The sequence below is a fragment of the Apium graveolens genome, chromosome 3, assembly GCF_009905375.1.
Source record: "Apium graveolens cultivar Ventura chromosome 3, ASM990537v1, whole genome shotgun sequence".
Lineage (NCBI taxonomy): Eukaryota > Viridiplantae > Streptophyta > Magnoliopsida > Apiales > Apiaceae > Apium > Apium graveolens.
In genome coordinates this window covers 175,700,928-175,707,310 of record NC_133649.1, presented here as the reverse complement: position 1 = coordinate 175,707,310, position 6,383 = coordinate 175,700,928, and positions in this window count along the sequence as shown.

Below are 6,383 nucleotides of genomic sequence, written 5' to 3'. Positions count from 1 at the left end.
TTGTTTGGTGATGTACCACAGGTAGTCACAATAAGCTGGACTAGTTCTCAGTTGTTTATAGTTCGGCTTATTTATAAGTATGACTTATGTAAGGTAAGAAATAAGAAACGTATATTTGGCCGGCGGACTAGCCTTAGCTAAAGGTCACTCCCCGGTAAGATTAATTACTTTTGGGTTGTAATAAATATCACTTGATGATTAACAATTACTCTAGTTATGATGGTTCGTTTCCAAGACAATAACCTGTAAGTGTATGTGTGATAAGTGTGGGGTCGTGAAATGTGAGTATTTACATATTCTAGTATGAGTTGTGTGAGTTTAGATGGTGTGGCTTCCGAGACTCCTGACCCCGGGTTTTGGGGCGCAACACTGTCAATTTCTAGGGAACAAGCTTTTGTCCTTGTTCAGTAAAAAGCAAAATTCAGTCTCTACTTCTACATCTGAAGCTGAATATATTGCTGCTGTTAGTTGTTGTGCACAAATTTTGTGGATGAAAAACCAATTGTTGGACTATGGTCTATAAGTGGATATAATTCCCATTTTCTGTGATAACACAAGTGCAATTGCCATCACTGAAAATCCAGTACAACATTCAAGAAGAAAGCACATAGACATCAAGTACCACTTCATAAGGGTGCATGTGATGAATGGTATTGTGGAACTTCATTTTGTTCCAAGTGAAAAGCAGCTTGCAGACATATTTACCAAGCCACTTGATGGATCCACCTTTTCAAGGTTGGTAAGTGAGTTAGGTATGCTTAATTATTCCTGAATCATTTCAGATATTTTTGCTAGTTTTTAATGCAGCCAGAAATTTAATTGATTTTTCTGTTTTGGATGAAATTTTGGCTAAGTCAAAATTTACATCCTGACGGATGCTCATTTTCCATCGAGTTTGATCATCCGTCGGAATATTAATTATTAATAAAAATCAATTATTTTTCTGGAGTATTTTTTAACTCGACGGATAAATGATTTATCCTCATCCGTTGAATTGTCTCAATCCTAGCCATTAAAATTCTGAACATTATCCATCAAGTATACTTACAGTTTGTAAGCATGACACAATAGATAAGTTACAGAATTTTTATAGTTTATTTATTTTTAAACGGCTATTTTGGGCAATTTTTATTGGTCTCTTTATTTTATTTTATTATTTTTGTCAGTTTATTTCTGAGATAGTATAAAAGCTAAATTCATTTTTATTCTGATCTTTTATCATTCTCAAGAATCAATTGCTCTAACTTCTTTCTTTCTCAAAAGCAAATACTTTCTCTGTAAATTTCCCAATCTCTAACAATGGCTCTAGTCGTCAAAATCATATCTCAAACTAGATATATCTATGAAAAGAACAACTTCACAGCTCTTGTGAACAAGGAGATTCAACAGTCTGGTGAGTTCCACAAGATGATGGATTTTGTGAAGAACTGCAAACTCAGTTATACTATGCTGGAATCTCCCACTATCTACTGTGAGGTTGTAGAGGTGATATGGACAATTGCAGTGTACAACTCTACTAACAAGACCATTACATTCACTCTAAAAAGTAAGCAGTTTTGCATAAATAGTGACATTGTCAAAGCATGCTTTAGAATTCCTGATAATACTGCTACTGCTCTACACACAGACACTGACATAGTTAAATGTGGAGTCACAACCAAAATCTTTAACAATTAAAGCACTTGAAATACCAAATTCATCCACACACTCACTGGATGTTGACATGATCAATACATCACTTCCAAATTCTCCATCTTTAACTCTATTGGAGAAGCCAAAAATCCAAGCAAGTGAGCATCATCTTTTAGATGATTTGTTGGCTTACTTGCCATTTCTTTCTGAGTCTGTTGAGACATATGTGCCAAAATTTTCATCAATCTGCACGGAGTCTACAATAGTCTCCACTCCAAAATTATTCATTTCTTCTATCCCGATGGATTTTCATCATCCCTCGAGTAGTGATTGTATCCCGATGGATAAGCTTGACAGCAGTCATCCGTCGGATAGCCATACTACTGTCCCAATGGATATTCCTCATCCGTCGGGTGTCTCTGTATAACTTCAAATTTCTTCAATTCTTACAAGTGCAGAAGACTTAGTGGTAGCACAATCACTCTTAAGACTGAGGGAAGGGAGTGGATTGAGTGAGAGGCTGGGTTGCTCTCAAGAAAAGAGAGAATAAGAGTGATCAAATGCAGTTCATTTCTTCAGGACTAGCCAAAGTGAGTGAGAGAAGTCCCACCTTAGATGGTGAAGGTGAGGGTGTGAGAGTGGGGAGCCAAGGAGAGCCCTTGATGCAAAAAGAGAGAGAAATTGAGAGAAATGCAGGTACATGAGGGATAAGGATGGACATCATTGCTAGTGAGTCAATGAATACCAATGATGCAGACATAGAGAAACTATCTCAGCATAATCAAGCTGTTATAGGTCCATCTCTTTGGATGCTGAGGCATTTACTCATCATGTTCCAACATATCAAATTTTGGCTGGACAAGGCAATGAAAATGCAGAAAGAATGCTGAACTTGGTGCACACCACCCAGTCAATGAAAAGAGCTAAGGATGCCATCACAGTTATGCCACTTAGAGCTGATGATGATGTTGACTATGGGACTGGGGAATCTGCTGATTTCTTTGGAAATGATGGTGAAAGTGAGGAGGTCATGAACATAGGGGGAGAAGCAGGCACCAGTTCTAGATCTGGCCTTTCTCCATGGGAATTCTCCAAGGACTGTGATCTTCAACATTTCCAGGTTACTCTCATTCATCAAATTCAGGAAATATACAATGCTATTCAATCTACAACAGATGCAGGCACCAGGCATCTCTTATATGCACCTCTAAATTCTCTGTAACTGCATAAAATTCAAGGCCTTCAACACAACCAGGATATCACTTCTATCAAGACAAAGATCAATCAAGTAAAGAAGGATATTTCTGACAGATTAGATGCCAAACTCCCAGAAGCTACAATGATTGATGTTAAAAGACAGCTAAGGAAGAACACTGATCTTGCAACCAAGGTGGATTCCTTGGATAAAAGAATGAATGCTATGGAAGCTTCTCTAACAGCTATTCATCTATATCAAGCACAGTAAACAGACTTTCTTCAACAACTAGTGGCAGCACAAACCTCTTCCTCTACTCTACTTACTGATAACAAAAAGGGGGAAAAAGAAAGCACTATTGTCCCAATCAGTCAAGAGGGATCAAGGAGTGAGGGGGAGCAGAAAGTGCTAAAAATCTAAGTTAGCAAAGTAATTATGCCAACAATTGCTTTCATAAAGGCACCAGTCATGGACAGCATTGACATAATAAATCTTGCAGCAGCAAGACTAAACACAGATGACAAACTGCTAAAAATTGATGTAGCAGCAGCTGAGAAGGAGTTAAAAGAAAAATGGAGAAAGATAGATGCAGAAATTCAACAAAAGTTTGGGCCAATTCAGAAGCCAGACTAAACATTCATTCATCACTCTCAAGTCAAGAACATTTCTGTGAATGAAATAAGTATGAATTATCTGGAAAAAGGCTAAACATCTTGCATCAAATCTCCAAAAGCATATCTAATCATGAAGCCTAAAAGGAACTACTCAAAGTTCTCAGACAAAAATCCTATAGATATTATGTATGAGACACCTAGGCCAGATGAGAAGAAGTTGTTGGCTAGGTCAATTGCCTTTTACAAAGATCCAGCTGATTCAGCACTCAAAAGAAGATTAGCCAAGATTTACAAAAATGGTAAGGAAATTTATGTGGTGGCTGGACACCTTATGTTTGTGGAAGCTTAGAAGGAAGAGAAAGAAAGAATCAGGCAAGAAAAGAAGCAAGCTGCTCTTGATGCTAAAAAACTTAAACAAAAGAAGAAGCAAGCTGCTATCTTGGCCAAGCTTCAAGCTATAAAAACCACAACAGAAATTCCTGCACAATCGACTGTAATTACTGAACCTAAGGATCAGAAAGTGCAAGAAGAAACACATCAGAAAAGAAGATTCAGATACAACCTCTATTCCAAAGAAAGTTGGACTTTAGTGATGAAGAAATGGAAGACCAAATTCCTAAAAAGTCCACAACTTCAACTCAAACATCAAAACCCTCAGTGGTATTTAAAGAATTCAAGGTAGTGGATCCAACTAGGAATATTCATGGTGAGCCCATAATTCCAAAGGATGAGCCAGTGGACTGAGATAGTTTGCCAATTCCTGAGCTGAACTTTCCTATCTTCTAGCCAAAAAAGACAAAGATTAGAGCAAGTAAGAAAGTGAAACCAGTGACTCTCAAATCCAAGACCCTAGTCAAATCTCAATCCACAGTCAACAAAGGAGATATGTTGTACATCTGTGACATCAAAGAGTTTTCTGACATTAACCTCTACTTAGATGAATTGGAAGTAGTTGGAGGAATTAATGCCTACAGACATCTACCTGAAAGGCTGGTATTCAAATACAAGGGAGGAAAAGAGATCATATGGCCACTTCATAGGATCCTGCTGAAAAGCCAATATGTTCTAATAAAGATCTACTCATCCTTCAAAAAGAACTTTGGGTACAATGTGACAGCAAAGAGATTGGTTCTAAAGAAGATTGAGGAGCTGAGGAGTAATAAAGCTAAAGATGCACTTCCAAAAACTCTTTCAATTCCCTTCTCAGTAAAGAGAGTACATTTAAGGCCTTATTGGTTGATGGAATTCAGGGATAAAAAGGGAGTTAGAAGATTTTTCATATTGGAGGACCAGTTGAGTATCTCTAGCAATGAGACTCTATTGGAAATGCAAGGAATGCTAGATCTCTTAGAAGCTGATGAACTTGAATTCCATAGACAACTCCAAACCCAGATAGAAGAGAATAACAGAGGCTTGGGAAGAGACCTAGACCATCAAGGAAATAGACTTATCTGCTCAGACTAGAGGAGCACCTTGATAATGATTGTGAGTTATTCTTTGTATACTTTGCATTGTTCAATTTTTAGTAAATTTTGCAGCAATTATCAGTTTTATCTACTATTTTCAATCTGTATTCTTAGAGTGTTTTGTTATCATCAATTTTCTCTTAATTTATGGCTACAATTCCAGTAGACATAAATTGGGGGAGATTGTTAGGAATATATTGTGAACTTGATGATAAATTATACAAAACACCTTAGTAGATTTAACTTAGTGAATTTTGTAGCACTCGACGAATGATCAAATATAGTCCCCACGGATGATTCAATATAGTCCCAATGGATGATGATTTGACATCCATCGAGTGAGTATCTTATGTAATAATAAGCATTGTAGCACATTTCTGCAAACAACTTTGTGTAGATTCTGTAGGAGCTTATGAGTCATGTTGACTACTAGTAGATATGTAGAGTAGGTTGATTAATTGTAAATATAAGATGTCTTGTAATTCTACATAACTGAAATGGAGTCAAGTGTCAAATAGCTACCCGGCGGATGATCAACAAAGCTACCCGACGGATGATCAACAAAGCTACCCGACGGATAACAAGCATGTACCCGACGGATGATCAATTCAAATATCTGTTGATAGTGACAACACAGTCACATGCGTTGGGTGTTTACAAAAGGAATCTGGCAGACTATTTAGCAGGAAATTGAGAACAAATAAGCATTACCATTTCCATACAAGGTATGGAGATTTTCAAAGATGCTGGAATAGAGTAATGAAGCAGCATGGAGTTAGACTTGATAGGTTTTGTTTTATTATCCTATCTTATTACTATGTAAACTTGGTGATATATAAACCAAGTGTAGCTAGTAGAACCAATAACCAAGCAAACACGTTTTAGGAGAGAAATAGAAAAAGCTGTACTTGTCAAGAATTTCTCTGTAGTTTGTTTGTTCAACTTGTAAAGCAGTTGTGAGCCAATTTGAGCTTCACAGAGTTCTTAAATCGATATATATATATATATATATATATATATATATATATATATATATATGGTGGATACATTCAAATCCACCAGAAAGTTTTAAAGACTTGTGTTTTTATTACTTTGTGTTTGATTTATTTAATCCTTTCATTCCGCACTTTGTAAATTAAAACACATATATATCTGTCGAGTTAAGAACTATTTTTAAAATCTTAAAAAAAGAAGAAGCCAGAATTACATTCAACCTCCCTTCTGTAATTCTTGTTGTATTGTTAGGGAATAACAATTATTGTTAAAGGTACCAGCTTTCTCTTCTTTTCACTCACTTCACCCTTTTGAGAGGATGAAGTGGTTGGTTTCCTAGCTTCTAGTGGTACAAAAAGAAGTGTTATAGATTGGGAAGGCCCCTGTTGGTTATCCTGTGTTTTTACTTCTATAGGAATAGGAGCCATTGATGTACTAGGTTCAACATTAGATCTCATGTTAGGCATAGGCTAAGGGTAAGTC